The sequence below is a fragment of the Polyodon spathula genome, chromosome 43, assembly GCF_017654505.1.
Source record: "Polyodon spathula isolate WHYD16114869_AA chromosome 43, ASM1765450v1, whole genome shotgun sequence".
Lineage (NCBI taxonomy): Eukaryota > Metazoa > Chordata > Actinopteri > Acipenseriformes > Polyodontidae > Polyodon > Polyodon spathula.
This window is the reverse complement of record NC_054576.1, coordinates 3,324,002-3,334,548: the sequence shown is the minus strand read 5'-3', so window position 1 is coordinate 3,334,548 and position 10,547 is coordinate 3,324,002.

Genomic DNA, 10,547 nt, shown 5'->3' with positions numbered 1-10,547 from the left:
CTCTCTGTCTCTCCTCTCTCTCTGTCTCTCCTCTCCTCTGTCTCTCCTCTCCTCTGTCTCTCTCTCTCCTCTGTCTCTCCTCTCCTCTGTCTCTCCTCTCTCTGTCTCTCCTGTCCTGTCTCTCCTCTCCTCTGTCTCTCCTGTCCTGTCTCTCCTGTCCTCTCTCTCCTCTCTGTCTCTCCTCCTGTCCCCTGTCTCTCTCTGTGACTGTCTCTCTCCCCTCTGTCTCTCTCTGTCTCTGTCTCTCTCTCTCTCTGTCTCTCCTCTCTCTGTCTCTCCTGTCTGTCTCTCCTGTCCTGTCTCTCCTCTCTGTCTCTCCTGTCCTGTCTCTCCTCTCTGTCTCTCCTGTCCTGTCTCTCGTCTCGGCTCTGTATCAGTTAAGGCGTCTATGCCGCTGTTACGATGGTTGATAGTTGTTTTTATTCGCTTTTTCTTCGCAGGTGGGAGAGGGCGGAAGTAGGACAGGTCAGAGAGGAGAGCCCGAGACATAGTAAGGACTGCAAGAGACGGGTCAAGTGCGTCAGTTGGACATATCTAGCAAGAAGCAGACTTAGTTGTTTTTATTCGCTTTTTCTTCACGGCTCCTCTTCTTCGCCCCGATCGCGTTGTCCGGCGGCCATCTTGATTTCATCACAGACCTCGCTGCTCCCCGGGCATCCCTCCGCGCAGGCAAGCAGTCCCCCTTCGCCTTCACCCCCCGAAAAAACACACACCCCGGCAGAGGGGCCTGGTTACCCCTCCCCAGAGGGCAGGAAACACTGGTACAAAGCGCTCTTCGCTGACAGCAGTTGCGTCAATCTATTTTATTTTTTATTTTTTTTTAAGCCAGAGATGTGAACGTGACGCGCAGTGATACGCGCACTCAGTCCCAGGCTCTCACGGTGAAAGGAAGTTCCGGCAGCTTGGAGCGTCGCTGCCCGCCTGCGTGCTGACGTCACGGCGCTCTCTGACGCCACCAAGCTTCTGCGGTGACGTCAGCCAGAGACGCTACTGTTTCAGACAGACAGACAGACAGAGACAGAGACAGACGGACAGTGTCCCGCCCCCATTCGCATGCAGTTTCTGTGGGTGTCTGCTTGATCCATTCTTCCAGGCTTTATCTTTTTTTTTTTTTTTTAAATCACAAAGCAGAGCCTGTTGACAGTCCAGTTGGTTTACATTCTCTGTGCTGCAGTTGTGGCTTTTTTTTGCTTTTTTTGGGTTTTTGTTTTTTTGTTTTTAACTGTCCTCTGGCATCATCTTGTGGGTAGTGTTTGGTACTACGCTGAAGCGCGACGTCGCAGTTAACCGCCGCCAAATCAAGGATAATAAAAAATGAAGGATCGGACGGGCTCCCACGATTCTGCGCTTTTTAAAAATCACAGGCGCCATTATTGGAGCCCATTACTGCGTAGAAGTCAATGGGAGCGCACGGAAAGTATATGATAAAATGCGATTGTAGTTCAAATTACCAAATGTTACTGGCCAGTGAATGATTTAATCAGTAAAGCGTTCAACGTTTATAATATATATATATATATTTTTATATTCGTTTTCTGTTTATCTTAATTTTTTTGAAGTTTGCTGCTCTGTGTACAGGGCAGAGCCTCTCTGTATCCAGCCTCTCCGTGTGCTGGGCAGAGCCTCTCTGTATCCTGGGCAGAGCCTCTCCGTGTGCTGGGCAGAGCCTCTCTGTGTGCTGGGCAGAGCCTCTCTGTGTGCTGGGCAGAGCCTCTCTGTATCCTGGGCAGAGCCTCTCTGTATCCTGGGCAGAGCCTCTCTGTGTGCTGGGCAGAGCCTCTCTGTGTGCTGGGCAGAGCCTCTCTGTGTGCTGGGCAGAGCCTCTCTGTGTGCTGGGCAGAGCCTCTCTGTGTGCTGGGCAGAGCCTCTCTGTATCCTGGGCAGAGCCTCTCTGTGTGCTGGGCAGAGCCTCTCTGTGTGCTGGGCAGAGCCTCTCTGTATGCTGGGCAGAGCCTCTCTGTGTGCTGGGCAGAGCCTCTCTGTGTGCTGGGCAGAGCCTCTCTGTATCCTGGGCAGAGCCTCTCTGTGTGCTGGGCAGAGCCTGTGTGTCCTGGGCAGAGCCTCTCTGTGTGCTGGGCAGAGCCTCTCTGTGTGCTGGGCAGAGCCTCTCTGTATCCTGGGCAGAGCCTCTCTGTGTGCTGGGCAGAGCCTCTCTGTGTGCTGGGCAGAGCCTCTCTGTATCCTGGGCAGAGCCTCTCTGTGTGCTGGGCAGAGCCTCTCTGTATCCTGGGCAGAGCCTCTCTGTGTGCTGGGCAGAGCCTCTCTGTGTCCTGGGCAGAGCCTCTCTGTGTGCTGGGCAGAGCCTCTCTGTATCCTGGGCAGAGCCTCTCTGTGTGCTGGGCAGAGCCTCTCTGTGTGCTGGGCAGAGCCTCTCTGTATCCTGGGCAGAGCCTCTCTGTATCCTGGGCAGAGCCTCTCTGTGTGCTGGGCAGAGCCTCTCTGTGTGCTGGGCAGAGCCTCTCTGTGTGCTGGGCAGAGCCTCTCTGTATCCTGGGCAGAGCCTCTCCGTGTGCTGGGCAGAGCCTCTCTGTATCCTGGGCAGAGCCTCTCTGTGTGCTGGGCAGAGCCTCTCTGTGTGCTGGGCAGAGCCTCTCTGTGTGCTGGGCAGAGCCTCTCTGTATCCTGGGCAGAGCCTCTCTGTGTGCTGGGCAGAGCCTCTCTGTGTGCTGGGCAGAGCCTCTCTGTATCCTGGGCAGAGCCTCTCTGTATCCTGGGCAGAGCCTCTCTGTGTGCTGGGCAGAGCCTCTCTGTATCCTGGGCAGAGCCTCTCTGTGTGCTGGGCAGAGCCTCTCTGTGTGCTGGGCAGAGCCTCTCTGTATCCTGGGCAGAGCCTCTCTGTGTGCTGGGCAGAGCCTCTCTGTGTGCTGGGCAGAGCCTCTCTGTATCCTGGGCAGAGCCTCTCTGTGTCCTGGGCAGAGCCTCTCTGTGTGCTGGGCAGAGCCTCTCTGTGTGCTGGGCAGAGCCTCTCTGTATCCTGGGCAGAGCCTCTCTGTGTACTGGGCAGAGCCTCTCTGTATCCTGGGCAGAGCCTCTCTGTGTGCTGGGCAGAGCCTCTCTGTGTACAGGGCAGAGCCTCTCTGTGTACTGGGCAGAGCCTCTCTGTATCCTGGGCAGAGCCTCTCTGTGTGCTGGGCAGAGCCTCTCTGTATCCTGGGCAGAGCCTCTCTGTATCCTGGGCAGAGCCTCTCTGTGTGCTGGGCAGAGCCTCTCTGTATCCTGGGCAGAGCCTCTCTGTGTGCTGGGCAGAGCCTCTCTGTATCCTGGGCAGAGCCTCTCTGTGTGCTGGGCAGAGCCTCTCTGTGTACAGGGCAGAGCCTCTCTGTGTGCTGGGCAGAGCCTCTCTGTGTGCTGGGCAGAGCCTCTCTGTGTACAGGGCAGAGCCTCTCTGTGCTCTCCTGCACATGGGGCAATGCAGTGAAACCCAGCACAAGTACAGCAGCCCAGCGTATAAAAGAAGTTTTTCCTACAGAGTCAGAGTTTCCAATATTTTAAACTTAATAAAGAACATTCATTAAAACTCTATTTTTAAAACCATAACGGAACACGAGTGTTCTCGTTAATATTCACACACACCTTGCAAATAACATGCAAATAAAACACACAATAAAACACCAGCAAAGGCAAGCGTTTTTTTTTTTATTATTTATTTTTTTGACAGCAATAATTTTTTTTATAATCTCAGAAGCATTAAATATTCACATTATTTCTTTATATATACAAATAAAATTCCTTATATATTTTTCATATATTTTTCTTAACAATAATAATAATAATAATAATAATATTAACTCCTCCCACATGTACAACAATTTCTCTTTTTTTGCTTCACAGTAACAGGTAGTAAAAAACAAAACAAAATAATAATAATAAATGGTTCAGCCCAGAGCCCACTTTTACACACATGCACACCCCCCTGAAACATGGAGAGATGGTACAGCCCATTTCAAAGTCACTATTCCTGGCTGTAAACATTATATCATTATAGACACAATATACAATATACTGTACAGATTCATTCAGAAAGTGCAGGGGCTCTATTTTATTTCGTTTTTTTTTTTAAATTTATTTTTACATGCTGTTCCCTTCCTCTCTCCCAGTCCCTCAGCTCTAACCAGTGAGCCACACTCCCTGCCTCTCTCCCAGTCCCTCAGCTCTAACCACTGAGCCACACTCCCTGCCTCTCTCCCAGTCCCTCAGCTCTAACCAGTGAGCCACACTCCTCCTCCCCAGTCCCTCAGCTCTAACCACTAGACCACACTGCCTCCCTGCCTCTCTCCCAGTCCCTCAGCTCTAACCACTGAGCCACACTCCCTGCCTCTCTCCCAGTCCCTCAGCTCTAACCACTGAGCCACACTCCCTGCCTCTCTCCCAGTCCCTCAGCTCTAACCACTGAGCCACACTCTCTCCCAGTCCCTCAGCTCTAACCACTGAGCCACACTCCCTGTCTCTCTCCCAGTCTCTCAGCTCTAACCAGTGAGCCACACTCCCTGCCTCTCTCCCAGTCCCTGAGCTCTAACCAGTGAGCCACACTCCCTGCCTCTCTCCCAGTCCCTCAGCTCTAACCACCAGACCAGGCCACACTGCCTCCCTCTCCCAGTTCCTCACCTCTACCACTAGACTAGCTTCACAACCTTGTTATCCAACCTAGTGGTTGGCTGCAATGCACTGAAAGAGGGTGACAGCCCGGGCAAACCACAGAGAGGTGACTGACGCTGTCATCCCCTCTGCTCTAAAACACTGCAATGAAAGGAGTACCAGAGCATCGGCTGATCAAACCCATCCCTTCGTTTGTTACAGTCGAGGGCTCAATATTACTGGATAATAATACATTATTCAGAGAGAGAGAGAGAGGAGAGAGAGAGAGAGAGAGAGAGGAGAGAGGAGAGAGACGGATGGAGATTGAGAGGGGGAGAGAGAGATGGAGGAGTTTGGACTTCCTGCAGTAATCAAATATTTATTTTTCAGGAGAAGTGGATGTATATATATATATATATATATTATATATATATATATATATATATATATATTCTTTTTTTTTTTTTCGTAGACAATATAGGACTTCCTGCAGTAATCAAAATATTTATTTTTTATTAAAGGTGTGTATATATATATATATATATCTATATCAAGTAATATAAATATATTATATTATTTGAATGTATTAGTTATTATTTTAATTATTATCATTCTGAGCCACAACATTTCAAGCAAAATTTTATTCAAAGCATGGGGCGCCGCAAAGTTAACGATCGTCACTTTATGTGCAAAACACACCTTCAAACATTCAATAATAATAATAATAATAATAATAATAATAAAATAAAATAAAAAAAATAAAATAGTAAATAAGTCATCGTTGGAAATATAATAACCCCAGTGATATCATCGGGCAACCGTACACGTAGCGACAAGTTTTGTCCCGTCATGTGCAATCAGCTATAGAATGCTTAATATTATTTACATTTTATAGAGTCTAGTTTACCAGTTCTCAGCATAAGCGTAAGAAAGGATAGTTACTTTCCTTTCAATAATATATATATAATATTATAATAATCATTTGAATGACAAACATATCAATGCAGTACTAATAATGACAACAATATCAATTGCAGTAATAATATTAAGAAGAAGAATACAAATCAATAAGAACACTGTTCAGATGCTCCATTATGAATTTTTCCTGGAGTGACGATTCTCTGTTCCTGACACCTCCATACAAAGCAGCAACACCGCACAACAGACCACGGCACTCCGCAGTGCCTTGCTTTCAGAGCTGGGCGCATCTACCACCTGGGCAATCTCTCCTCGCCGCAATGCAAGCTCGCCAGGGGGTTGAAATCTCAAAGAACCGCGTGTGACCCCGAGCGAGTCGCTGAACCTCCTTGTGCTCTGTCCTTCGGGCGAGATGCAAAACAGACGAGGTCCTATTGAAGGGATTCTGCAGCAGCCACTGACTCACTGTGTGTGACCCCGAGCGAGTCACTTCACCTCCTTGTGCTCCGTCCTTCGGGCGAGACGCAAAACAGACGAGGTCCTATTGGAAGGGATTCTGCAGCAGCCACTGACTCACTGTGTGTGACCCCGAGCGAGTCGCTGAACCTCCTTGTGCTCTGTCCTTCGGGCGAGACGCAAAACAGATGAGGTCCTATTGGAAGAGACTCTGCAGCAGCAGCTGTTGACGATGCAGAGTTCACCCCCCTGGTCTCTGCGAGTCGCTCTGGATAAACGCCTCTGCTGAATGACTCATAATAATAATAATAATAATAATAATAATAATAATAATAATAATAAAGTATGGACCAACGCTGCACATGTTATAACAAATATTTCTCGTTTCCTAGTAAATATTCCACTGATAACTACTTTAATTATGACACAGAACATTGTCCTGGATATGTTGTATAGTTCCATTGGTATTAACAACGTTGCAATTATCATTTATTTAGAAGAATGTTTTACTTTGAAGCTAGCCTCGTTTTTTATTGCCTTATCTTTAAAAGTATCACATGTTGTGTGTTTCTATAAATAAAAAAATAAAAATGCTAAACAAGAGGGAGGGAAAAAATCTCATTTGTCTTTTTTTTTTTTTTTTTAACTCATTTGTTCTTCTAGCTCTGATTTCAATATCATTCTCACATCCTCGGGGGACAGTTCTGAAAAGTTTAAAACAAACCCAGTGTGATCTCAACAGCGCTCCTTTAAACCTGCCCCCACAACACGCTGCTGCCCTCTAGTGGAGGCAAGGAACAGACCCTTAAGAGATGCCATGTTCTGCAGGAGGGCCAGCAACACAGCTCTGCCCAAAAGTTTCGCTCTGTGAACTCATCTTGCTTCATAAAGTGGAACGAAAGCTTCTGAACGACGCTGCGTTAATGTGCTGGGTTACACACCAGCGCTTTGCAGCTTTTCCAGATACATCACAAAAAGAGAAAAAAAAATATGACAATTTGAGAAAAAAATGTCGACATCTACCATGAAATACCGCAGTGCTGCTGTTAAGGGTTCAGGTGGATTCAGGTGACATCATTCTGTACTTTTTAAAAGATCTCTGATTTTAGGGGCTGCAAAACGTGTGCCGCAGCTGTAGTTTGAGGATAGTTCTGGGAATTGCTCCATTACGAGCAGGGGTGCTGGAAGGACGCTGGGGAAAACGCAGGGAAAGCCACGTTAGCTGGGGGACAGTATTTGGTGTGTACTGGAAAGCAGCTACCTGGAGACACTGTTTGGCACAGGACAGTATTTGGCATCTGCCCAGTTGAAGATTCGGTAGAAAAAGTCACTAGGGAGGCCGGCAGGCAGGCAGGCAGCTCCCAGTTTGATACTGGGAAGGAGATAAGAGGGGAGTTGGTTTCAGACTGGTTTCAATGCTATCAATCTCATCAGTTCGGTTTCAAACGTTTTCTATTTTAAAAAATGCCAACCCTGTTCCACCGAGTTCTGCTCCCAAAAAAAAATAAAGTTTCTTGTCCGTTTGACGCGATGCGAAAAAAAGAATTCCTTTGATCCTGTGAGTGTGTGTGTGAGTGAGTGTGTGAGTGTGAGTGTGAGTGTGTGTGTGAGTGTGTGAGTGTGTGAGTGTGAGTGAGTGTGAGTGAGTGTGAGTGTTTGTGAATGAGTGAACCCCACAGGTGTGTGACTACCCTCACCACCTGACACACTCACACCTACTCACTGACAACTCACTGAGTGTCTGAGAGTGACTGTGTGACACTGAGTGTGTAGTGAGTGACACTGACTCAGTGTGGTACACTTAGTCACTCACCACTACACAGTGAGTGTGTGAGTGTGAGTGTGTGTGTGTGTGTGTGTGAGTGTGTGAGTGAGTGAGTGTGAGTGTGAGTGTGAGTGAGTGTGAGTGTGTGTGAGTGAGTGTGTGAGTGTGAGTGTGTGAGTGAGTGTCAGTGTGAGTGTGTGAGTGAGTGTGAGTGTGTGTGTGTGAGTGTGTCAGTGTGTGAGTGTGAGTGTGTGTGTGAGTGTGTGCGTGTGTCAGTGTGTGTGTCAGTGTGTGCGCGTGTCAGTGTGTGTGTCAGTGTGTCAGTGTGCATGTGTGTCAGTGTGTGTGTGTGTGTGAGGGTGTGAGTGTGTCAGTGTGTGTGAGTGTGAGTGTGCGCACACACGCACAGTGTGTGTGTCACATCGTGTCAGGTCACACACAACAGTGTGCGTCACTCACACAGTCACACGTGCCCACGTCACACAACACCCACAACGTCACAGTGTGCAGGGTTAGTCACAGTCACACACAACCACACACAGTCACACGTGTGTTGTCACACACACAGTCACACCCAAACAGTCACACACACAGTCACACGTGTGTGCAGTCACACGTACCACAGTCACACACACAGTGACAGTGTGTGTACACACACACAGCACAGTCACAGTACCAGAAGTCACACAGTGTGTCAAGTGGCAGGGTTGTCCCAGTGTGGTGTGTGCACACCACACACCAGTCAACACACACAGTCAGTGGGGTGTCAGTGTGTGTGTCAGTCACACGTACACACACAGTCACAGCAGTCAGTAACCACCAGTGTCACACCACAGTGCCCCCCACAGTACACACACAGTCAGTGTGTACGGGGGTGTCAGTGTGTGTGTGTCAGTGTGTGTGTCAGTGTGTGTGTGTGTGTCAGTGTGTGTGTCAGTGTGTGTGTGTGTCAGTGTGCGTGGGTGTCATGTGTGTGTCATGTGTGTGCGTGGGTGTCAGTGTGTGTGTCAGTGTGTGTGTGTGTGTCAGTGTGTGTGTTCAGTGTGTGCAAAGGGTGTCAAACACAGTGTGTGTAGTGTGCATGCGGGGTGTCACACAAGTGTGGGGGGTGTCCACAGTGTGTGGTCACCCAACAGTCACACACACAGTCACCACGTGTCCCAGTGTGTGTGTCAGTGTGTGCACACGGGGTCACAGTGTGTGTCACACACGCCCCAGTGTCTGCGGTCACATGGGAATGCGTGACAATTTGAACGCTCTGTCTGTAGTTTGAACGCTAGACGAGGAAAAACACAAACCGCCGTGGACACAATTGAGTGGTGAACCACGCTGACAATTGACCAATTGGAACACAGACTGGTGACCCCCGAGGTCAGAAGTGCCGATACCGCGACAGACAGTGTGGTTGACGCCACGGATGGTCATCAGTTACACGAACCAGACTGCGGTGTCTACCAGTATGTCACGTTATGTCGTGGCTGTCGATACAGCACAGACAGACAGACAGACAGGCAGACAGACAGGCAGGCAGACAGACAGACAGGCAGGCCAGCGTGCACAGGCAGGCAGGCAGACAGGCAGGCAGGCAATGGACAGGCAACAGGAGCCGGCACACCACGAACCACACGAACTCCCCGTTACACCCGTTGACAAGGAGGGGCGATGTTGAGAGGCAATGTTCACTCTTCACTCTTCCTCCTCCTCCTCCTGCTCAATCTCACACCACAAGTTATCTGATGGGAAGACAAAACAAAATTTGTCATGAGATATTACTCTCCCCTCTCCTCTCCTCTCTCCTCACCTCTCTCCTCTCCTCTCCTCTCTCTTCCCTCCCTCCCTTCCTTTCCCCTCTCCTCTCATCTTCTCTCTACCTCTCTCCCCTCCCTTCCCCTCCCCTCTCCTCTCTTCTCCTTTTCTCTCTACCTCCCTCTACACTCCTTTTCCCTCCCCTCTCCTCTTTCTCCCCACTCCTCACTCCCCTCACTCCTCTCTCCCCTCTCTTCCCCTCACTCCTCTCTCTCCCCTCTCCCCTCCCCACTCTCCTCGCTCCTCACTCCCATCTCTCTCCCCTCTCTCTTCACTCCTCACTCCCCTCTCCCCTCACTCCCCTTTCTCTCTCTCTCCCCTCTCTATCTCTCTCCTCACTCCCCTCTCTCTCCCCTCTCCTACACCACAGTGCTGATGCGGTTTATTGGCTTGGATTTCCCGCTGCCCCCAGTCCCCGCCCCTCCCGACCCCGCCCCCTGGCCCTGCTGTGATTGGCCGGGGTGCTGGGGTGGGTGTGGCGAGAGCGGGGTGAGCGGGACAGAGGGAGGTGGGAGCGGGGAGTGGGATGGGGGAGGGGGGATGGAGGAGAGGGAGGGATACTGGGAGACATACTGGTGATGTTGAGCCACCTGCTGCTGCTGGGCAAGGGCGTGCACGGCATGCTGGGATTGGACAAGGTGCCGGGGGTGATGGGAAGACGCCGAGACCGGCACAGCGGAGCCCCCGGTGGTGAATATGAACTGCTGCGGGGGGTGTGCTGGCTGAGCGGGCTGGGAGTTTGATTTGGGTCTCTGGAGAGGGTGCTGGGAGTGGACATGCTGCTGGACTGGGTAGGGGGCTGATGGGTACCCCTCCAGTAGTGGGGGAGGGGGGAGTGCAGAGGGGGACGGGCCGCACGGGTAACTGTCCCACCGTCCCCCACCACATGCGGGGGCTGCCCCGTGGACAGGGTGGAGAGGTCCGTGTATCGGACAACTGGAGGGGATGCTGGGAGAGCTGGGAGAGACCGGGAGTGAGGGCCTGTGTTGAGACCTCCCAGACCACGACCCTACCCGGGGGCGCGCTT